This window comes from Erpetoichthys calabaricus, chromosome 10, assembly GCF_900747795.2.
Source record: "Erpetoichthys calabaricus chromosome 10, fErpCal1.3, whole genome shotgun sequence".
NCBI classification, from domain to species: domain Eukaryota; kingdom Metazoa; phylum Chordata; class Cladistia; order Polypteriformes; family Polypteridae; genus Erpetoichthys; species Erpetoichthys calabaricus.
The window spans coordinates 32,684,340-32,710,214 of record NC_041403.2 but is presented as its reverse complement, the minus strand read 5'-3'; the positions used below and the strand labels follow the sequence as shown (position 1 = coordinate 32,710,214).

General features: G+C 36.4%; 1 protein-coding gene across 2 annotated transcripts in view; it reads right to left on the bottom strand.

The window, feature by feature from the left end:
• nek7 (NIMA-related kinase 7) overlaps positions 1 to 1,122 on the bottom strand; it is a 239,614-nt gene extending 238,492 nt beyond the window's left edge. For both annotated transcript variants that reach the window (XM_028811046.2, XM_028811047.2), the window contains exon 1: positions 825 to 1,122. The gene's annotated coding sequence lies outside the window, so the exon portion shown is untranslated. The remainder of the gene's footprint in view (positions 1 to 824) is intronic.
• Between the last annotated feature and the right edge of the window lie 24,753 nt (positions 1,123 to 25,875).

Sequence of the window (25,875 nt, the reverse complement as noted above, 5' to 3'; positions counted from 1 at the left end):
TTTCTCTAGTTCTGCATAAAAATTTGGAAGCCACTACAGCCTACATGAGGGTACGTACAATATAAAAAATATCTGATTTTTGGGTACTGTATTCCTTTAAGATAAATACACATAATGCATACAAGCATTAGAAAGATAAGAAGTTATTCTATTATTAAAGTTCGCTTTGTCCACCTAGCGTCTCGTTGGGGTCTATCATCAAGTTTCTGGAACTATGTTTGGTGAAGATTAATCAAAAATTTAAAAAAGCAATTTAAACCTATAAGAGAAATTGTATATTTGCTACAAAAAAAGAGAACTGATGATTTATTTGTTATTATTAACAAGTAGCTATCCAGAACCCTTAAACACTTTATAATATCAAGCGTGCAACTACCAAATGGAAAAGTCTGGCTTCACTATACTCTAGTTATATTGAAAACAATATTGAAAAGTTAGCAAAACCCAAGTGACCAAACATAAAGGGGCAAACACTATGATGACAGCATTCATGTCAAGGCCCACAAAACGATTGACCGATAAAAATTACAGATCTACACAACCAAAAACAGCTAAACATTACACTCAACCGACCTGCAGGCGAAACTCCATTTTTGCCTTACTTATTTAGTCCGCAACGCTGTCGCTACCTGTGTTGCCATGTATCGCATGGATACAGTCCGGAAAGCATGACATCAAACTTTAAAACCTTAGCATTTTAACGTAATCAAACAAACAAATATAAAACAAATCGTGCAGGCAATGCAATAAACCACTCTGTATTGACAGTTTTTAATGAGTTTCTTTAAACTCTCAGGGTCTTGACAATCTTGACGATGTCTTACCAGGAAGTGTCTAGTGTTTTCACTGATGGCGGCTCGCAGTCTCTCACTTTTTCACAGTGCTGCCCAGTTCGTGGGCCGACTCTGGTTGGCAGGCTCTCATGCGAATTCTCTCAACCCCTCTCTTCCTGACCTCGAAAAAACAAGCACAAAGGACGCCGGAAAACAAGTTTTAAACCGCCGTTACCGTTCGAGGTTCAAAAAAGTTAGTAGGAAACTTTTAAGGTTGATCAGTGCAACTCTACACTTCAGCAGCTCTCCATTCCGACTCAGTGCCAGTAGTGTAAACATCCCAGCATTCCCGGAGGAAAGGGGCGGGGCTCAATACGGCGCAGCGTGCGAGACTCTGAGACTCGGGCTCAACTGGGGAGCAGGATCAGCAAACTAGGACTCAGAGGTAAAGACAAAAAAGGTCGTGACAGCAGAGATATTTTATCCTTTCAAGTCATAGTACAGAGAAGAGTAATTGAACAAGTCAAAGTTACCATTGAACTCCGATTTGACTTGGGCCAACTTCTTTTATATTTTCAAGCGTTTTTTATTGTAATTTGTGTGTAGCCTATGTATGAACATATACTTTAATGTATATAAAAAATGCTGATAGCACTGTTGAAATTGTACAAGGGTTCATTTAAAGACCTATTCTTTTATTAATATATATGTACTGAATTATTAACTGTTAGGTTTGTACTTAATAATTTAAATGTGGATTTGATTATTCCACTTCAGCACACCATATTGTTTTCGTCATTTAAGACATTTCTTTTTATTTTTGGAGGGGCACGTATTACTTTTGGCAGCTTGATGCAAATATTCATTTCATAAATTGAAAATAATGATCATTGGAGAAAGACGAGAAAGGTGACTGAGTATATAGAAACTACCTTGATTTCAAAGTTTTCTCTGCAACAAATTTATCACACTAAGCAGTCAGCCAGCAAAAGTGATCAATGCACCTTCAGTCTCGGCTTTTAATTAAAATGTGTATATTGTCTGGTACAGCATTGTCAGATGCAATATTATTTTTTGTAACTTGCATATTTTACTGTGTTTTACTTTACAATATATATTATATAGTGATGAATGCCAGGTGGCCAACGTAGTGGGTGGTCAGAAAAAGGGCATTCCCTGTCTCAGCTAGAAGAAATAGATTGACTGACATTGTGGCAGGGTTGGATAGAAGACTCTTTCCTGGCCAGGAAACAAATATAATGGATGGACCAAGGGAGATAGCCGTTCAAGACTGTATGATCCCGATTATGCTAGATGGCAGTTTTCCTAGACCAGTGCACCCATATTTACAACCTCTGGGCATACTGGGCAATGGAATCCCATTGGACAGCCCTGCTGGGTTCAATGGATGATGCCAGGGGGAGCTCCAGGTGTTGACTGTCCTAACTTGAAGGGCTTTCCACCTGATCCAGGGCTGTGGACTCGTCCGAAGCAGTTATTGGATTACTAGAGTCAGAGTCCAACTAAATGTAATTTAGGGTTAAAAAATGTAATGTGTTAAAATTTCCAGTTTCACATACACTGATTCAAATAATCTTTTTTCTTCTAGCCTTTTGATAAAAATATAACCAGTTTTTTAATTTTGTAAGTTTGTCTTTTGTTTAATGTAACTCAACTTTTGTAACTTTAATAAATAATGTGAAAAAGCAACAATGGCATCACTGCAGATTGACCCCTTTTTATTCAAATACAATTAAATGGTTTAAAATATATCCAAGACATTACTAATGTGCATAATGACTATTACTGCTTCAAATGACAGATTTTTATTTTATTATATATTCATATATGGCTGCAAAGCCCCTTTTTCAACAGTAATCCATCAGTGTCCTAATGGCAAACTCTCTTAGCTTATCCTTAATTAGTCATATTTACATTCTATTTGATTATTGGAGAAATCTTTCTAACTGCATTAGCAACACTGAAATCTATTGTCCTGTTCACTTGGGTTGCAAGATTTTGGCATTCCTAACGCCCAGTTAATGGTTCAAAAATGGCCAAAATGAAGCAGCTTTCTCAAAAAACATGTCAGTCTATTGTTTTGTATCTGCAGAATGAGGATTATTTCAGGATATATATATTTACAGTATATATGTGTGTGTGTGCATATATATGTTTATATACAGTACTGTGCAAAAGCTTTAGGCAGATGTGAAAAGATGCTGTAAACAAAGAATGCTTTCAGAAATATAAATAATGATTGTTTAGTGTTATCAATTTACAAAATGCAAAGTGAGCAAACAAAAGAAAAATCTAAATCAAATCAATATTTGGTGTTACTACCTTTTGCCTTCAAACCAGCATCAATTCTTATAGGTACACTTGCACAAAGTCAGGGATTTTGTAGGATTATAGTCAGGTGTATGATCAACCAATTATACCAAACAGGTGCTAATGATCATCAATGTCACATGTAGGTTGAAACACAGTCATTAACTGAACAGAAACAGCTGTGTAGGAGGCTTAAAACTGGGTGAGGAACAGCCAAACTCTGCTACCAAGGTGAGGTCGTGGAAGACAGTTTCATGTCATGGCAAGATTGAGCACAGCAACAAGACACAAGGTAGTTATACTGCATCAGCAAGGTCTCTCCCAGACAAAGATTTCAAAGCAGACTGGGGTTTCAAGATGTGCTGTTCAAGCTCTTTTGTAGAAGCACAAAGAAACGGGCAACGTTGAGGATCGTAGACGCAGTGGTCGGCCAAGGAAACTTAGTGCAGCAGATGAAAGACACATCAAGCTTATTACCCTTCGAAATCAGAAGATGTCCAGCAGTGCCATCAGCTCAGAACTGGTAGAAACCAGTGGGACCCAGGTACACCCATCTACTGTCCGGAGAAGTCTGGCCAGAACTGGTCTTCATGAAAGAGTTGCAGCCAAAAAGCCATACCTCTGACGTGGAAACAAGGCCAAGCGACTCAAGTATGCACAAAAACATAGGAACTGGGGTGCAGAAAAATGGCAGCAGGTGCTCTGGACTTATGAGTCAAAATTTGAAATATTTGGCTGTAGCAGAAGGCAGTTTGTTTGTCGAAGGGCAGGAGAGCTGTACAATAATGAGTGTCTGCAGGCAACAGTGAAGCATGGTGGAGGTTCCTTGAAAATTTTGGGGCTGCATTTCTGCAAATGGAGTTGGAGATTTGGTCAGGATTAATGGTGTTCTCAATGCTGAGAAATACAGGCAGATACTTATCCATCATGCAATACCATCAGGGAGGCGTATGATTGGCCCCAAATTTATTCTGCAGCAGGACAACGACCCCAAACATACAGCCAAAGTCATTAAGAACTATCTTCAACGTAAAGAAGAACAAGAAGTCCTGGAAGTGATGGTATGGCCCCCACAGAGCCCTGATCTCAACATCATCGAGTGTGTCTGGGATTACATGAAGAGACAGAAGGGTGTGAGGAAGCCTACATCCACAGAAGATCTGTGGTTAGTTCTCCAAGATGTTTGGAACAACCTACCAGCCGAGTTCCTTCAAAACTGTGTGCAAGTGTACCTAGAAGAATTGATGCTGTTTTGAAGGCAATGGGTGGTCACACCAAATATTGATTTGATCTAGATTTCTCTTTTGTTCATTCACTGCATTTTGTTGATTGATGAAAATAAATGATTAACACTTCCATTTTTGAAAGCATTCTTTGTTTACAGCATTTTTTCACACCTGCCTAAAACTTTTGCACATGTATCAGCTTTAATGATATTTTTTATGTTACCTGCCCCACGTTCATTGTAGTGATGACTGAGAAAACCTTTCAATCTCATGTTTCCTTGCAGAATACAGGGGAAAAGTTTATGATATACTTTACCACAAGCCAATAGTGGGCAATGTTGTATAACAGCAAATGATATGAAAAACATCCAAGGGGAAAAAAAAAACCTCATGTTATTTGTGTTGCATATTTCACACATCAGTTATCCCGTTGTATTGACAAAACATGCAGGAGCATGTTTTTTGATAAAATATTGTTAAATGCATACCTTGATGGTTTTGACTTTGTGAATTGAAGACTTGCCTCTTCCCCTCATTCAGTGGTCAGGAGACCTGTCTTAAGTTCAGAAAGTGAATTCCATGAGGCTTTAGTTTCTTGTGTATGCTGTGCACTGGGTAAAAATAATTTAGGAACAAAATGTGTTTGTTTTGCATGTTTTGAGCAAAAACATGGTATTGTAAAACTATTTTACACTGCCAATTAAAACTCTAAATAACTAATAAACAGTCAGGCTGTTCTGTGTTATATGTTTTTCTGTTTCAAATGTCTTGCATCCTGTCATATGTGTCAGTATATGTACAGTTATTAAGTTTCTTAAATCCTTGTGTTTGGAGGATTGCCGGCTTTCCAGTCCAGCCCTCACCCCCAGGCCGCTAGGAGGAGCCCTCCGGACAGCATATGGGTGCCCCGAGTTCCAGCAGGGCCTCATGGACTCTGTAGTTTTTATACACAGCCCTGCTGGATACCTTGGGGGCCGCCAGGAGTCGCTGCGAAGGGCCTCATGGACTCTTTTATGCCCTATAACCCGGGAGTGCATCCCAGTCACGTGACTGGAAGAAGTGATGTGCTCCCGGGATGAAGAAAAGGACTTTGCCCTGACCCGGAAGGAAAACGGACTTGTGGGTTTGGCTTGGAGCCACTTCCGGGTCAGGGGCTTTAAAAGGACTCTGGGTGAGCCCAGACATTTGAACTGAGCTGGGAGGTAGGGTGGCGACGTGTCTGGGAGAGGAGGAGTATTATAGAGAAGAGTATTGTGTATTGTATATGAGTGTGGTGGAAGGAGTGCTTGGTGCACCTTATAGTAATAAAAAGAAATATTATTATATATTCACCTGGTCATCAGAGTGGTACCTAAGGGTTCGAGAGGTGGACACGAGCATCAACTGCTACAGTGTTTATCAATTAAATATATTATTCTGTTTCTTAAAATGAGTCTGCTTCAGTTATCAAGTTATATAATGGCCAGAGACTCCCTCCTACAGAGAAAGTGAGAGAGAGGTTAGGAGCACGCACTGATACAGCACATGCCGCAACCACCACACGACAAACCAATTCAGGATCCAGATTAGGACCTGAGTGCAGCCATTCAATGGGTGACACCTCAGCACCACACTAGTTCAGATGTAGTGGAACAGTGTGAGTTTTTTTATGGTGGCTGGAGTGCCAATTCTGCCACCAACCTCCAAGTTTTTCCCTGCAGGTTGGAGGACCTACATGCAGGACTGGATGCAGATTAACATCATACCCAGGACGGAGCAATTGCAAATTCTCCTACAGAGAAAGGAAAGAAAAATAAAGTGAGATCCTTACCAAATTATTTAATGAACTATCTGTTCTACCCTTCTAAGACAGGTTGAAATCTAAGTAATCCACGTAGACCTCAGCATCAGCATTTACAGTGTGCCATGCAATTCACGTGTCTCTTGTTATATGTCATTTTATATTGGATTCATAAAGGAAAGTTAATGTTTGTGATGCACCATTTTATTACTAAAAATGTTTGTGACATCTTTTGCAATTTTGTTTATCAGAATTATCAGAAAAACTGTTTATTTATGAAAAACGTGGATTTAAAATTACTTTCTAGTTAGTATGCTCATAAATTTACTGGATCCTATGGAATAAGAACTGATTGTTAAGGCTTGCACTATTTCATTTCTCTTTTTATAGAGTGTGCCCAACAAGTGTAATGTTTGTCACACTAGTTTCTCACATTTATTTTTAAATAATGAAAAGAATACATAAGAAGTTAAAAACGTTTTATTTTTCATCTGATTTTATGGCCTTGTCCAGTATTTGGTCAATTGAGATAATTATGGTCCTAAAAATCCTCTTCACAGGTCACAAACGTGTTAATTTCACTTGTTTAGTCTTTTATTATTGTAAATATTTTTATTCAAGTGAGATACGACTTCCTACAAAAACTGTCATGCTGCAGTATTGGTTGCCTGCTTTTTTTATATATAAACTGTTAATAAACAGAGCAGAATCATAAATAAAATATAAATTTGTCTGAGTTTTTTAGTAGTTACCTTTACTTTTGTAACTTTCTTCTCTGTTTTTGAACTGAGCTTTGCCCTGACATTATCTTACAAATTTCTCTCTTTGTTTTATTTATCAAGTTGAGGTCACTGTTTCTGATCATACATTAGTTAATCCTTTAAATAGCAGAAAGTGAGTATTCAGAGAAAAGTTACATTAAGAAATTATAACCACTCTCAGATTAACCCCAGTGAAGAGATAAAAGGGTAACCAGTACTAGTAGTTAGTGCAGACTGCAGACAAAAGTAATATTTAATGACAAATGAAAAGTAAAGAAAGTTTGTGATTTTCAGTAAACCATTTTAAAATTGACTTATCTAGCAACCCCATACTTTAAGAGCACCTGCTGATATTAATCATATCTGTTTTAAGTTTCTAAGATAAACAGTCTTTCTCATGTTTAAACACTGCAAGTAAGGAAAGTAGGATTGTCATTAACTTTAGAAATAAGACAGGGTCAAAGAACAGGGGTCACTTGGCCAGAACCTATTGGTATCCCCAGAAGGAAATGAGAAGTTTATGTTACATGCATCCACTCTAAGTAGTTCATTATGAGCTTATCATCTATCAGAAACAAGTACAGCAATTCACAGAGGATATTAATTAGGTCTGTTGTATTGTTATTTTGACAATTAAGGCATATGTTAAACTTTGGTTCCTTGTACATAAGGTCTTTTCGTCTTTAAAACCTGACCTCAGTATGATAAAGTTCTTGCACTTTATTAATAAAGACCGTGACACCAAAAAATTAAGATAATTCGATTAAATAAAGTATCTATCTATCTATCTATCTATCTATCTATCTATCTATCTATCTATCTATCTAAAAGTTTTGTCAACTTTTGTTCACATAAGGTTTGGGAGTTTTTTTGTATTTTTTTTTTATCCAATTATATCTTTGTTCTAGAACTGTCCACTATGAGTACAGAAATACTGTGTAGTTATTTTGTAATGTTAGAAATAAAATAATACAGCTCCTGTGTGTCCTAATATGGACCCTAATGGTCTCTCTGTGGTTAATAGCATACTTCATTAATCCTTTGACAGTAAGTTCATTTTTTTTCCCCTCTCATAGATCAAGTTTCTTTGACACTTTTCTAGGATTTGTTTGTTTGTAATGTTTGTAACTAGCTTACCTTTTGTTAGTTTTAAGATTATTTTCTACTTCAATATTTCATTGATAATTATGTGAAACCTGCAGTATTACAATGAGCTCCACTTCCAAAGGAAGCTACAGTATATCCCCAGCATCAAACAAAACCTGTGTGACTCTGAAATGGCAAAAAACAAGACTAAACAAATTCCAAAATGTACACATGGTGTAACATTTAGGTAGTTTTTGGGACTTAGTTAACTGATTTGAAAGATTGGTCATTTTTAAAATTTCTTTATCAAAGTGTTAGCTACAACATTATTCTTTATTAAATATTGTTGTAACAGTGAGCCATATACAAAAATAAGTGATGACAGAATGTACTGTAATTACATGTGTTAGTAAACTATATTAAATGCTTTTTAACAGCACTTTGCAATATCATTTAGTGAAATATACAGCCCAAATAGGCCTTTTTTCTCAATTGCTTACACAGACAACAGATTGCAATAGACGTGATGTAGAAATGGCATTTATGGAAGTCCTGTTGTTAGTTGTTGGTTGTAGAGGGTCTGTAGCTAATAATACCTCAGATTTTTTAAACATAACAGTTTTGAAAGAATTACCCAATGAAGGTAAAAATCTCTGAAGTCTCAAGCTAAAGTTTTTGGCTGCAGTGGATCATGATGTATTGCAATCATTGTGGCGCTTTGTTGATGAATGATTATGTTAAACGGTGATTCATCAGAATGTGCAGGTAATACAGCCTTGAGGTTGTTTTTAGTGTAAGGTGAATACAGGCAACATATTTGTTCACTCTGTACTTACAAAGGAACACCTAACATAATTCCTTTCCTCTCACATTCATTTCTAGATAAGTGATTTTTTTCTTTCCTTCTTTTTTCATTTTTTTTGATTATCTTACCTAAATCAGCAGGGGAACAGAGCTGGTATACAAGCCACTTATGCACATGCGCCTCTTCTGGTGTTTGACTAACTTGTATTGGGGATCTGTGTAGTTATTAAGAACAGTTGTTGGCTGAGGTAAAGAGAAAAATATTCAAAATATTTAAGTTGAAGTGACTGCTCTCAAAGTAAAATTAAAATGGTAAACTAATCCATAATTGAATTTGCATGGAATGTTTCTCTCTTAAAGGTAGAAAGATAGAATCTTCAGAATTGAAAATTCACCAAAGCTGTTCAGTGAGAGATTTTAAAATTTCAAAACAAAAGCTGAACTTTCCAGGTTAATGTTCTTAAAGAGTAAGTGTGCCAAATTTCAATAAAATGGGTTCCGTGGGAGTTTAGTTGTTTCAGACAGACAGACATGGCAACTGCAGTAAGTGCTTTTCACAGTGTTAATACTGATTTCAGACTGGGTTTAATAAAAGCCAGAAGGGCTGTAAAGTTTGTTTTTCAATTTTGCATTGCCTTCATTTCAGCAGTGTCCCTTGTGTAATAAAGGGCAGTAGAAGAGTGTTGTTTCCTATGCAATTACTGTAACATTTATCTCTTTTGTGAAGTTTCCACCCCAACAAGTCCTGCCCAACAAAGGTCACAATCCCAACCACAATTCTGCATATTATTGACTAAGTATTTATAATCAAATTGGTACACATTTTCAGTGTATTTATGTGAGTTACCTGTTATATTTTACAGATTTGCAAGAGAACTTTCAAACATGTTTGTCAAGTTTAATTTATAGAAGTATGTCTTACACTCTGAAAGGTGTGTATTTTTAATATGCCAAACACAAAAGTAATATTACTATCAAGGAAGATATGTTTTTTAATTGTATGCAGTAGTTTCTGAGTTAGAAAGTAAAACCTTTGATTTGGGTGTTTACTTTCAGAGTAAAGCCAAAATCATCACTTCTATTAAATTTATTTATTGATTTAAAGTATACAGTACTTGAATGCTTTATTAGGCAAATAAATTAAAATCTAATTTTAAAATTATTTCAGTTTACAAGCATTAATATAAGCATGGGGAAACAAAAATATTAAATTATTGTTTTACATTTGCAAAATTACATTGTCACAAGCCTAAGGCAGGAATACTCTTGCAAGCTTCCCAAAGGTGAATTGAGAATGCCTGAGGGGATTATCTTGTTCAAGTCTCACTGTTTTGTAGAAAATGCTGAGGACCCAAACTGACATAGAAAGCTAAAAATTTCTGCTTTTGATATCATATTATCAGAATGTATTCCACATTTTCCTTAATTGCTTTTGTACTCAGATTTTGCCAAGTATTGCAAGTGCCAACAGTATATGCTCTTTCTGACAAGTGATTATTAGCCTTTAAGAAGCTTGCCACATTTTTTTTCAGTTTTGACTGATTGTCATCACATTTGCCAGGCTGTGTATAAACAGGCATCCCAAAAGACATTGTCACAGGTAATTTAAGGTATTCTTCAGACATACTCCTGGAAATTTTTAGGGTCATTCTTTTAATGGTATCACTTTTAAAGCAATTCTGTTTCATATTTAGAAAACTGATTCTTAGAAAATTCATTACCTTTCTAAACTGTTCAGCATATAAGTAATGTTATATTATCCATGAGGTTCTGCTTTGTATTTATGTTTCAATGCAAGTTAACCATTAGCAAGTTAAGTCAGTATACTGTGCATTCAGAATATAAAACATGGAAAAAAATCCACCCTTTTGAGTTTATAAAGTTTAAACACTATGGTAGTTTAAATGTCATACACTAACCATAATGTCACTCTTAGTTGATATTTAACCTGAAAATAAAAGTTTGTGGTCAACCTAAAGGAATCTGTCTTCTTTCTGGGAATTCTCATATTTCACTCATAATTAGCTCTGGATGGAGAGACATATTCCTGAGATTGTTCTTAATGTTCACATAAAACTTAGCATAAACTGATTCTAGCTCTGCAAGATAAAAGTTATAAGCAGGACCATTTCTACCCTCTTTGGGGCCCTCAGCAGATATACCTATTTTGAGACCTTTACTCTTTTTTCCCCTCTGGTTGGTATGAGAGGGGGGCCACCTCTACTGGTCATGGGGCTCTAAGTGACACTTAGCCCACTTCTACAAGGAAAAGGCCCTGGCTGTGAGGAAAGATTGAGGATGCTGAACCTTTTTAGTTTATGCAATCAGAGATTAACAGATGACAGAATAAATTATTTAAAATTATAACAGTGGATTTCAGGTTTTATTTTAAAACAAATTCATCAACAAGAATAAAAAGACAGAAACTTCATAAGAGTAGATTTCGCACAAACATTAGAAGTATTTCTTCATGCAAAGAATATCTGTAAACAAATCTGTTGTTTTCTAAAGTTAGACTCATTTGTAAAAAAATAACTGAACCTTTAAAAGACTACTGTAGAGAGATCTAAAGAAAAAAGTGACATGGCACTACCAAGCTTTCTATTCCATTACTGGCCTGCAAACATACATACACAGATGTTGGGTGGAGACAGAAGCCAGGATAATGTGCACAAATTGTCTTAAATGTGCAGACGCTCACTTCACTAGTTCATATTTTTAGAGTGTCCTACACTCAGTTAGTTTTGGTTTAAAATGTTTCCATATCTTTCAGATTGTCTCATATTTAAAATCACCCCAGCCCCATGAAAGATAAGTTCTGTATTTTTCATTAATACACCAGCATTAAGTGCAGCATTTCCTATAAATTTTAAAAAGTGCCTGTTGTTGAATGTTTGAGCACCAGTCAAATTATATATTTGCACAATGTTAGCTTATTGGCAAATTTTATTATAACGTATTGTTACTGATCTCAACCTGAAAAAACATTATGCTTAAAGGTTGTGTCTCTTAACTTTCTTTTCAATGTTTTTCATTGAATATTTTTATCAGTTTTATTGACTAATACACTTTTGGTTCAGTCCAAGTTAGATTATTAATATGTTATTTATTTAATTGTAAGAATCAATTTACCTATACATGCTCATACCAGGATTGTTGTACTGCTTATTTAAATAGTAAATACACTCATTTTGTCTTTGAATTTCATTATACAAAGAGTATTTTTGTCATGATGTTTAAAAAGTTGCCATGTTTTTAAATATTTATATCTTCATTGCTTAATTTATGTTTTAGATTGTGTATAATGAAGGCCTCTGCGTGGGTTTCCTCCGGGCGCTCCGGTTTCCTCCCACAGTCCAAAGACATGCAGGTTAGGTGGATTGGCGTTTCTAAATTGGCCCTAGTGTGTGCTTGTTGTGTGGGTGTGTTTGTGTGTGTCCTGCGGTGGGTTGGCACCCTGCCCGGGATTGGTTCCTGCCTTGTGCCCTGTGTTGGCTGGGATTGGCTCCAGCAGACCCCCCGTGACCCTGTGTTCGGATTCAGCGGGTTGGAAAATGGATGGATGGATGGATAATGAAGGCCTTGTAGCAAAGTGGTTTGGACACTGGACTTTAAATAGGTAGGTTGTGCGTTCAGACATTAGTTCTTCCTTTCTGATTTAAACCTAAGAAAATCACTTAACTTACTTGTGCCCCAACTGGAAACATCACACTAAATGGGGTTGGTTCCCACACTGCGCACAATACTTCCAGGATAGGAATGGGCACTCATTTACATTGAACTTGTTAAGCAGGCTATCTCTATTTGTTTGTAGTATTTACATTTAATCTTACTATCTAATTAAGTTTATTGCTTAATTTACATTGATGTTATATCTATCTGGTTCATGAATCCATCTTTTTTTCTGAACCAATGTAAAGCATTACATTGTTACAGAGTCCTGTTGTTTATCTTAGCAGTTGAGTCCTGAGCAGGTTTCATTTTCACGAACTACATCCAACATGTAATTGCAACAATAAAATGTTAATTCCATCAAATGGACTAATCTGATGATTTAAGAACTGCCCAAAAGCTGCACACATTTATTATTAAGAAAAGAGAAAGTGACAAATTATCAGAATAAACAACAGTGGATTTCTGCCTAATTGAAAATAATAATATAAATGTAGAGAAACATTGCGGTGGGCTGGCGTCCTGCCCAGGGTTTGTTTCCCGCCTTGCGCCCTGTGTTGGCTGGGATTGGCTCCAGCAGACCCCCGTGACCCTGTAGTTAGGATATAGCGCGTTGGATAATGGATGGATGGATGGAGAAACATATCCCATGAAGATACAGTAGTAAACATTGAAGGTTGAATGCTATAAAAAAGTAGCAACTGTCTGCCTCTGCATGAGGAGAGAAATAAAGGCAGCCTTCACAGTTCTGTGAATCTTATACTTGACAAACACATACATTATGCTACCCAACAATATTTTATTTCAGATCTACTTAATAATCTTTACGTGAACAATTCACATACTATATACAGTACATAAGCAATATCTTACAGTATAATTCTAGTTCTTAATTCAAATCCCTATAGATTATTTAATTTTTTATTATATAAAGTTTTAGTCAGTAGTTAAATAAGTCATCAATACCTAAATAAAAATTAACACATTGTCCTTCCCTACTTCAAATCCAGTTTTGTTACAATGAACATGTTTTGTCATTTCTGCCATATAACCAGTTTCTTCTCCAACCTTCCCAACTTGGCATCTTAAACACAATCATGATCTCTCTGCTTGAACTATAACTTACTTGTGTCCGTTCTTTCTGCCTGACACAGATATGCCAATTCACTGTTTCAGCCTAAACCTTCATTTTTCACCCTTGCCACTTTGTGAACTCTTTCCAACCAATTGGTCTGGAGAACGTTTCCAAATTCTTAGAACTCTTCAGTTCAGGGAAACAATTTGCTATTAATACAACAACAACATTTATTTCTTTAGCCCATTTGCATACAAAGGAGGTAGCTCAAAGTGCTTTACAAGATGTTAGTAGTAGTTACATGCTAAAGAAAAACCAATTAAATTTAGATAAAAATAGTAATGAATTGTGTACAAAAGATAAATGAATAATTTACACTTACACAAGAAAGATATTTAGTTAAGAGAAACTGAGTCCTTAAAAGAGAGTTTCTAAACGACACTCCAATGATAAGGTCAGATGGCTAGGGTGGAGAGAAAAAAACAAAATCTGCAAGAGTTCCAGGCCAAAAGACCACCCAGCCCCCACCAGGCATTCTGCCAAACATAAAAGTTCTTAATTACTTCATTTTTGTTTTTTAGGCTTTGTCTTACAGGATTTGAGGTAGTGGGTCTTGTGACAAATTGGGGTACCGCATTCATTCATACATCACAGGCAGCCGTACAGGACTTTGATCAGGTGGTGGAAGACCTGGAAAAGAATACAGAGAAAAGTAAAGAGTAATAATGATTGCAGATTCATTGACTAGAATGATAATTATGTGCATGTCTAAGATATTAAGAGTTGAAGCTATGACAAAGCAAAATCAAAAAAGTGTGATTTTAGAAATTTCTTTAAAAGTTCTACAGTGTTGGTAAAGTATTCCAGATTTTTCCTGCATAACAGCAAAAGGCTGCCTCACTGCTTTTGTAAACTTTTATTAGAAGATCAAATGTTACAACTTGGAAGGTAGAGGAACAGGCATTCCAAGATATAGAAAGGGGCAAGATTACTTAAGGCTTTATACAATATTAGTAGTATTTTAAAATACCATATAAGTTCTCCCGTGGATAAGTCAGGACTTGATTTTACTGTGTAATTTCTGGTATTTTATAATGTCAGTCGTATAAGTTGAATGGGGAAAACTCACGCTATTGATCCAAGAGATTATGATATGCTAACGCCCACCTGAGAGAGCAACCACGGAGCACACTGCCTTTTTCTTCTATGTATTGTGCCTACGTGACCACACGGTAATACCCAAACTATTCCGAAGCAACATTTGCACTGATTTGTGTTTTTTGTATCTCACACCCTCATACACCTTTATCGTAAGAGCATCCCTTATCTACAATGGAGCATTCAATCAGAAGAAAATATGAAGCTGGTTTTAAATTAAACATCGTTGAAGTAGCGAAAGAAATTGGTAACCGCTGCTGCAACAAAATTCTATGCATCTGAAAAACTGTAATGTGTAGATGTAAAAAAAAAAAATTAAATGTCACATAAGTCAGGGTCTGATTTTATGATCGATTTTTTGGGTTTCAATACCCGACTTATACATTAGTATATACGGTAAATTATAAAGGATAGCTAACAATGCCAAACCTAATGAGATGTCCTCATTAGGTTATGATTCTTGCTACTACATTCTGAACTAACTGCAACTGATTGATGTCTTTCTTAGACCAGTTAGGAGATGTGAAAGAAAAATGAACTGCTTGCAAGCTACTAACGGTTGATAGCTGACAAAGCCGTTTTGCTATAACGGCAGGTTATTCACACAGGTGTCTGTCATAAGACAAGGTGCAGTAAGCTGACCAAAGACAATTTCTTCGAAACACATCTATTTGACACAAGAGAGCTAACCTTTCCTTCTTTAGGGTCTATCTGATCAGTGAAAAAATAAGAACAGATCACCCATTAGTGTACTAAAACAAAATGCTTAAGTAAACGATATTATGTTTATTTTCGAATAATAAGGGGAAGGGGGAGGAAGAAGAAATTATCAAAAGCCAATAGAAGAAAATGTAACTGCTCTTCTGCCTTGCAATGTAGAATCCACGTACTCATCTGTGACTGAATAACTATTTAATTGGTTAAACTTGTCCTGTCTCCCTCGGGGTGGGGTGGGGGGGTTTATACTTCCACAGAGTGCATTACAGTAATCTAGCCAACTAAAAACAAAAGCATGAATTAATTTCTCGTCACTTTGCAGTTTTACAAGAGGTCTAAATTTTGTAATATTCCTTAAATAGAAAAATGCCAAGTTAATAATATGGTTAATGTGTGATATATCTAAAATTATTTATTTCCACCATGACTTTTAATGCAAAGGGGTCAAGTTTATTTTTAATACACTCACTATTTCCATTTTTTTAACATCTTAAATTTTACTTTTTTCATTATTTGGCTTGAGGAAATTACTACTCATCTATTCCGCAATACAAGTTAGACATTGGATCAGAGAGACCAGAGCATCAGAGTCATCAGATGCTATACATAAATAAAGTTGTGTGATATCTGCGTAGCTGTGGTAGTTCACCTGTGTTTTGAGGTAATCTGGCCTAATGGGACAGTATAGGTTGAAAATAACAGCAGGCCCAGAATAGATACTTGTGGTATGGCGTAAACAATGTCATGGATCCCTGAACTACAATCACTACAACCAACAAAGATTTTCTACCTGTTAAATAAGACTGAAACAAATTTAAAACACTGCCAGTGAGGCCTGCCCATTGGCTAAGACAATCTATAAGAATACTGTGATCTGTGGTGTCATATTCTCTCCACTATGGTCTAATAGAACATCAACAGACACATGGCCGCTGTCAGCATTAACCCATAAGTCATTTGCTACTTTAACTAGGATAGCATTTCTACTATAATTTGTTATAAAATCTGACTGAAACATGTCACTCTTTGTTTAAATAGTCATTAACTGTTGAAAAACTACTTTTGGTAGAATTTTACTCAAAAAAGACAGTCAAGCCTAAAGCTGTCAAGCACAGAGGAGTCAAATTTATTTTTCTTCAGCAAGGGTTTGACTAAGTCTTTAGACAATTTGGGAAGACCCTGGTATTTTTTGACGAGTTACCTATGTTAAGTACACTATCAATAAGCACATTTGAGACTTCTTTAAAAACACTGTTGGGACTGGGTCAAGGACAAAAGTAGAAGGTGTACATTGAGAAATTCATCAATGGAGTTCAGGCAAACCTATTCCATGAAATGAATTTAATTCTCTAAAAAGAGAATACTGAGGTTCAACAGAATTCCATTGGAGGGCTATCTTTTGTTACTTCTAAATTCATTTATTTTGTTTTTAAAAAATGTTGCAAAAGCCTCAGACGTTTCAAAGTATTCAGGAGACATTTCATTGGCTGACCTGAGTTTAGAAGATGATCAATAGTAGAAAATAAAACTCTTGGGTTTCCTGCATGGTCATTTTTAATTTTTGAAGGACAGGACTGCCCCTCACGATGGACTACTCTATTGTATTCAGCTATATGTGCCTTTAATATTTCTTATTGGATTGTTACTTCAGTTTTTCTCTATTTACACTCAGCCCTATGATATTTTTTCTTAAGATCTGACACTCTTGAGTTTAGTGCTGGAGGATTTCTTAACAATTTTTCAGGGGCCACTGTGTCAACTCTGTAGCTTTCACCTTTGAAAATAGATATTCCACCTTTCTAGTTACATTATTGACTTTACTAAAATGGGCACTACACTGGGATTGTTTACTGGGAATATTAGCCAATCTAGACCCAGTGGATCAAAATAGCATGTTTTTTTTAACAATAAGCTGCTCTTTAATTCTAGTCACTGGCATTTCTGTGTAAAATACAATTCAAAAATGGTCACATATAGCAATATCAATGCCCTGTCTCATGTTAACTTTTAGTTAGTCAGTCAGTCAGTTATCGTCCGACCCGCTATATCCTAACACAGGGTGCACGGGGGTCTTCCGGAGCCAATCCCAGCCAGCATAGGGCACAAGGCAGGAATAAATCCCAGGCAGGGCACACACCCCCACACACTAGGGACAATTTTGGATTGCCAATGCACCTAACCTGCATGTCTTTGGACTATGGGAGGAAACCAGAGCACCCGGAGGAAACCCACACAGACACGGGGAGATCATACAAACTCCACGCAGGGAGGACCCGGGTAATCCCTGTAAAATGATCTAAATCCAGTGTGTTTCCGCTTATGTGTAGGCTGACTGATATGCTGGCTAAGATCAAAGGAGTGCAACAAGTTAATATATTCTCTTGCTTTAAGGTCACACTGAATATCCACTTGAAAACTGAAATCTCCTACAATTAGGAACCTGTTGTAGTTAATTATTATTATGGATACTAAATCTGAGAAATTCATTATATTTAGGGGGTCTATAAACAGTCAATATGAGAGTTTGCAACACTCCTATAGCAAGGTACATAAAAGATGTGAAAGTACCAAAACTGGTATCTTTGAAGTTGAATTGGCTTGAGAAAATACTTGCTAAACCATTGTCTTTTTTACCTTGGCGAAACAAATGAACACAGTTGTAATTGAGAGGTGATGCTTCAGTTAACACTGCCGTACCATCAAAACCGGGCCACATTTCACTCGATGCAAGAAAGTCTATTTTTCTATCAGTATAAAGACTGTTGATGTAAAAAGTCTTACTGGTTAATGCTCTGATATTTAGCAAAGCCATATTTAATTTCTAGGAAGAGCACAACTGTATTTTAATGTTGGGGCATTTTCAATTACCATTAAGTTATTTGAGTTTACCCCGCTTTGTCTGGACCTTTTAGAAAGACAATTGTCCGTTACTATAATGCTGATATAGTGCACATCTATCGGTGAAGCCACTACAAAAATGATCATATCCTAGTGCAGGTTTATAGTTAACAAGATCAAAACTATGTAAATGGTTTAGATCTGCATCACTATTATCTAGATTTTTTACATAAAATGATTAGCTAGTTAAAGCACTGGTGCTACGTAAGCTAATTTTACAAGTTACGGGTTGGCATGATTTCAGCAAGCAATTAATAACTGGGATGTCAATTGAACTGCGGACATTAATCCCTCAAGGTATACTGCTGTTAATTTGTTTTTTACTGGTTATATGCAGCTTAATATACTGTAACATGCATTTTTAGACAATTCGGCTACCAGCTTGCCAATTTTCGAAATACAATGTACATTAGTATTGAGACTGATTTTCACTAGTCAAAGCTGTTTGATTACCTTATTTATGTTATCTGAGAGGATTTGGACTCCTTTCCTGTTTTGAAGTAGCTAATCTCTTCTAAATAGCTGCTGTTTCTCTAATAACAAATCAAAATTGTCAACGAAGGCAAGGCCATGCTCAGCGCAGAAGGTCTTCAACCAGTCGTTGAGGAAAAACAACCAGTTAAAGGCTTCATCTGAACATCAAATCAAATCACCTGGAGTAGTCCAGAGATGACAATCTGCACAACTTAATTCTCGGTCCTCCTGCAGCACATCTGACTGGTGACTACAAATATCATTAGTTCCCACGTGGAAAACCATAGTCTGACATCTTTTTGCTTCTCAGAGACTTACAGAGCTTTTTTAACAATGTCCTGAAAATGCAATTCAAGAAAGCAGGACACAAAAGTCTTTGGCTAGAAGGTGCAGAGTCCAGGTGTTGTACGATGGAGTCCCAGAAAATAACAACAGCGCTTTGGCAGGAAGCTGGTACAGAGTTGAGAGCTTAGCCAAATTTAGTCATTCCCATGTACTTTTGCTGTTCATATGTGATTAGTACTATCTTCCATGACTGCTTTGTTCTATTTGATCTTTAAGCTTTCTTATCCTCTACACACATGCACACACATACATCCATCCATCCATTATCCAACCCACTATATCCGAACACAGGCCTTTTTATAATAATCTACCAAATTAATCTTTTTCTTTCTCTTGGATAGTCATTTAGTTTTTATGTATAATTCAGAGTGAAAACGCAAGGTATTACTGGATGGCTTTAAGTGTAAGATGCTGTGTTGCTTTTCACAGATAACTTGATTCTTGCTTTTAATGTTGAACAGGTGTGTTAGGCTGATATCAGACATAATGGAATAGTAAAGTAATACAAAAATATATGAAAGTAAATTGCAATTAAAAAAATAAAAATAACTTTTTCAGATGCTAAGTTCTGTTTCATTTTACCTGTGCACCTACTTTGAGGTTTTTGTCTATGCTATTTTTCAGTTAATAATGATAGCAAATTTTCCTCAGTCATCACGTGAATTCCTCACCACTACATAACAATTTTTTTGAAAAGTCTTGCTTCCTGAAAAGTTTTTGCTGATTGTGATAGGTACCTACTGGGTATGCATAAATATAGTTTTGGTTTTACTGCATCACGTAGGAACTCTGAGAAACTGACATTTATATGTTTACTGACAATAACGTATTTAGTCACGTTTATGTTTCGCATAAGCTATTAAATTCAACAGAATTAAAAGTGTTTTGCTCCTGATTTTCTTTTGTATTCAATGTCTGGTGCATCACATTGCAGTGTCCACCAGTAGTCAGGAAGCATTGACGGATTCCAGTTGCCCTGGTATCATTTCTCCATCGTAGCAATGTCCTGGTGAAACCTTTTCGTCACTGACCGAGATTTGCGGGGAAGAAGTCCAAGTGTGAGTGGAGGAAATGAATCTTGAGTGACATGTTGCACTTCATTGTCTTGTATGCTTTGAGGAGTTTGTCTACCAGCTGAATGTAGTTTGGTGATCTGTAATTGCCCAGAAAATTGTCAACAACGTCTTTGAAGGCTTTCCAGGCAATTTTTTCCAGCCCAACTAACAGATCTTCAAACTGCTTGTCACTCATAACATGTCTGATCTGGGGGCCAACAAAAATGCCCTCTTTGATCTTGGCGTCAGTTATTCTTGGGAACATCTGTCTTAAATAATGAAAACCTTTGCCTTCCTTGTTCAGTGCTTTCACAAAATTCTTCATGAGTCCCAGTTTTATGTGAAGAGGAGGCAAAAATATCTTTGCCGGGTCAACAAGCGATTCATGTGCCACATTTTTCTGTCCTGGAACTAACTTTTTACAGAGTGGCCAGTTCTGTCAAGAATAGTGCGACTCTTTGGCACAGCTGTCCCATTTACAGATGAAACAACAGTACTTTGCATAGCCGAGCTGCAGTCCTAGTAACAAAGCAACGACTTTAAGATCGCCACAAATATTCCATTTGTACCTGCTATACTGGACGTGCTTCAGCAGCAGTTCCATATTCTCATACGTTTCTTTCATGTGTGCTGCATAGCCAACAGGTACTGAAGGATAAACCTTGCCATTGTGTAGCAGAACAGTTTTCAGGCTTAACATTAACGAATCAATGAAGAGACGCCACACTCGGGTTGTGATCACAACCCAAGGCCGAGAACAATCCTTCAATGTCACGACAGAAACAGAGACTGTCGACTTGTGCAAAAAAATTGGTTATATTATGATGTCGGCCTCAAAACACAGAAATTTTCGTACCTGGTGATAGCAAACACCATTCCTGCAGTCTCGAACCCAGCAGCTCGGCTTTTGCTTTTGACAGACCCAAATCTCTGTCCAAATTCGGACTGTGTTATCAGATGTAGATCGCCTGATGAGCACGGTTCAAAATGCAGGTCAATGTCACTGTCAGTACCCTGCATTGCAGTTTCTTCATCTGGTTCATCTAAGGTCCAATCCTCTGGTGGTTTCGGAATTGGAAGACTGTCATCATGTTCAATTGACTTCTTGTTTTTGGCGGAGAAACCAGACACATTAGTCAAACAGAAGTAACAGTCATGTTACTCACATGGTCTTTCTGTTCTCGCCATATCATCAGAGCAGCAAACGGCATCGTCTTTTGAGTGCCTCTGAGCCAGGCTCTCAGACTGACAGCACATGTCGCACAGCAAATGTGAGGCGTCCATTCCTTGTCTTGATCACCAATTTTGCAGCCGAAATACAGACGATAAGCTTTCTACACAAGAGCAGTCATCCAACGTCTCTGAGGCGCAAGTGTATATTCGTCACAGATATAGCAGAATGAATCGCGGCTGTTACGACATTGACGAGACATATCGCCCAACACCAAAACATCTATAGCATCAAGCTTACTTACTGTCATATTGCTACATATACTATACTTTACTATACTGATAGTATACATACACACTGACTATCTATATTAACCAAATGAGCAGGATCGTGTATGCAAGCCACCTTTATAATAATAATAATAATAATAATAATAATAATAATAATTCATTTTATTTATTTGTAGGCGCCTTTCTAAACACTCAGAGACACCAAACAATAGAAATAACACAGATTATAAACAAAGTAAAATTCAAAAGTTAAAATCAGACAGAGCAATTGTAATCAAAGAGAAAAAGCAGTCATAAACAAATGAGTGTTTAAGTTTAGATTTGAAAAGTGAGAACGATTCAATATTTCTAAGCTCAGATGGTAGTGAGTTCCAAAGCTGGGGAGCAGAGCAACTGAATGCCGTCAGCATTGAAACTGGGTGCCACCAGTTTGCAAAACCAAGCAGAAAAGTGTGTATGCACGATGTGAGCCTGCCGTGAAAATGTGCATGGCTTTACGCAAAATTTAGTTTTTATATATCTCGAAGTGTGCGTGGAAACGGCCGTACACAACATTTTTGTGTGTATGCACCGTTTATACGTGAGGCCTAAGGACATTAGCAAAATGCAAAACCTGCAAAACCATTCCCTTTTTAGGGGTTGTCTTGCTGTTGCCTCTCCAGTTGTTACTTTCATTTGCACCCAAGTAGGTGAAGTTCATTCACCATCACCTATGCTTCTTAACTGGACAGACTGATATCCCAGAAGCTTAATCGACTTGGTGTTAAGACTATGATGATTGAGTGTTCCATTTTTTTGAGCTGTATATATATATATATATATAAATATATGAACTGCTGGGGCCAACCTTAGCAAATTTACTTACTATAACTGTACAAGTTATACAACAATTGAAACCCGAAACCATTTAACACATATACAGAGATTTTGACATACAGTGTAGTGGATTGCCAGGAAGTGACAGAGGCCTCTTTATTTTTAAGTGGCATACATTAAGCACATTAATCTGTTAGGTATTTGCTGAAATTAGAAGGTAAGTATGCTTTACTAAGGATAAGACATCCACGCCTTATATATTGATTTGTTTGTCTGATACAAATACAGTACAGTATATACAGTAAATAGCTATTGAACCAGGAGAGAGAGACAGAGAGAGACAAAGACAAGTAGATGATGCACATTACACGTCTTAGAAGCCTAACTTCCTTTGGCTGCTACAAACTACCTGATTTAATTTCTTTCTTGGGTTGGTGTGTTCTAGAATTATGAAGAAAGTTTTTCCAAACATTTGGAACAACTTAAGAAACTATGAATGGCTTTGCAAACAAGTAATACTGGTACATAAAATGAGATTGTTGGTAATATTAGTCATCAAATACAGAATCGGCTGCCTGGAAATGTAACAACACAGAAGTCCACTGACCCTGTCATTAATAGACAGCAGGCTATATTTTGTTATAACTGACATCTTAAACTCTTTGGAACTGCCTGATATCGGGACGCTGCATACTACACTAACACAGTGGCTAGGCAAGGAAACAAAGCCAAGTCCTTGAGGAGTTCATGACTTTTACAAGAACACCACAGTGCTGAAAAAAAAGCAGTTTTGCAAAGTACAAAAACCCATGTTCAAAGGTACAAAACAACAGTACACAAATTAAACTGACAAAAGAATCCTACAGCTAACAACAATGAAGCAAAACAGATTATAAACAGGTCACTGTGACATTCACATGTCCATGGGCACACAATGCCATTGGCTCTGCTTTTCACAGGCATGCAGAATCCTTCAACATGGCAATTTTCACAGTAATATCTTCAGAAACTACCATCAACATAACTACATAAAACAGTTAAATATAAAAATAAACAACAAATGTGGTCACATAACTGGTGGACAGTAAGCAAAGACCAACCTATAAATACAAAAAATAATCATTTTGTTCATCATTAATGAATTAATAATTTTTCTTTGAGTTGGGAAAGAAAAAACAGATCCCGATACTCTTACAAAGAAATGTGCAAACTGCAAAAAGACAATGAGTGATGTGTACTGAAGCTGAAAGCCCTAGAGGAAGAACCACGGTGCCAACATACCACTTTTCATACAAAATAGGGATGCGAAAGACTCAGCGACTGAGCACTGAAATACATAATAGTAATTAAGCACAATCAGAATCCGAATACTACTGTACAACTGCAAGTAGGGTTGTATAGATAAGAATAAACTGCACAATATGCATGTCATTAGATGAAAAATTACAGTAATGTTTAAAAAGTCACTGTATATCTGTGCTCTTTAGCTCAGTACAGTAAGCAGTCACCATTGTACTTATTCACATTTCAAGGTAGACCTGAACAAGCATCAAGATAAAGTGCACATTATTTAAATTTAACAGTGACTTGTGTGTATTGCATATGTGAAATATAGAAATCTGACACACAAAGGAGTTTATTGATTTTCTGTTAGCTCAGAACTGAACTGAGTCTGGTAGTCAAATAATTCCATATAAGCAAAAGAAGAGATAGTACAGGGAGATGTTCACAGGGTCATGATTGTTCTAAGTATGGAGTATAACTAGCTTTCCTCAGGTTTCTTACTTGTTTTAGCGCAGTTTATTTGTTGCAAATTTTTGTATTTTAAAATGATGTTTGGTATTTCCAGCTGTGTTTCCTACTTGTTGGCCTTTTTCACTACAACTGTTCAGCCATAATGACTTTATCAGCGTGGCGCAGGAGTTTTATCCAGAGGTTAGTCTGTCTGGGTTCCATCACTGCAAAATTAATCTTAGCCTCTCGTGGGGAAATTTCCTGTCTCTCTTTCTGTAAACTTCTGGAAATCCTCTCTCTTTAGTCTAGTATTGCTTGAATTTTCTGACAGTGCAGATTAAAGGATCATCTGGCTCCAGTATAGAGAAGTGGTAAGCTGCTGTGCATTACGTGGAGAGCTGCTTGGCCATTGGTCTGCATTGTACTACTAACCTTCAGTTTTAGTTTCAATTTAATTTGTTTTGCATAGCACTTTTCACTGAGTGCGAGCGCTGAGCACTCTGTCTAGATAAAAGGTAGACACAGACACAGACACAAACTTCACAAATTACTAATTACATAACAAGTACACATAAAACACAGATTTGTTTAAACAAACATTGATTACATCTTCTTGCCTGAAGAAGGGGCCTGAGTTGCCTCGAAAGCTTGCATATTGTAATCTTTCTAGTTAGCCAATAAAAGGTGTCATTTTGCTGGGCTTTTCTCTACATTCATAATGGCTAACACGGTACAACACCCTAGTACTACTTTAAACAAACAGAAAAACAGAGTAATTTGAAACTGGTTAATATAAATTGAGCCGAGCAATATCTACCCATTAATTATTTTGTTGAGCCTTAATCCCTAATTCTTCCCCTTTCCGATTCTTCTCTGTGCTTTTGGGCTTGATGTGTTTGCCAGGCCTCTCTAACTAGTCTACGTAGGTATCAATAACTCTCGATCCTTCTTTATGATTGTTGTTTTTTTATTAAGGATAAATAAAAATGTGATGACAAGAAAAGAGTGAATCAGGAGTATGCTGTTAATTAAATTTTGGTATGCTATTTATTATTTGATTATACTAAACCTTCCTATCAAATAAAAATAACTATTATCATGCTTATCAAATTTCAACTATCAATTTGTTAACACAGGCATATATGCACATACTGTATATAGATGTATAACGCCTGAAAGCACAAAGAGATTTGCTCATACTATGTGTGGGAAGAAATGTTAATCATGGATTATTTGACAGAATACACACATTACTGATTTTTTTTACATTCCTAACTTCATATTTGGTCCATTTTAGGAAGAATGTCTGTAAAACAATTTTTCGATCATCATTTTACAAATTAGCTTTGTCAGCTTCTACTGTAGATGCCTTTAGCGTTACTTTCTTATAATTTTAATGCATTTTGCTCATTTGTTTCTAAGAAATGTATTTTATTCTTTTTCGCTTATATTTTTCCAATTAATCTTTACCTTCCTTGCAGTTAGCACCTGTGAGTTTTTTTCTGGCTGTTTCTAACTGTCTGCCATTGTCCAGCCTCTATGTGATATCAGACAGATCATTCTTATATACAGTAAGGAAAAGAGATGTTTGAAGTTCTTAACTAACTAATTTCAGGGAAATTTTTCAATGTAAAGCAGAATTATTCTTTCTTTTATTTTCACAAAAAAGAATTTCAGGAAATCAACTTACACTTAAGTTAAAACTTTAA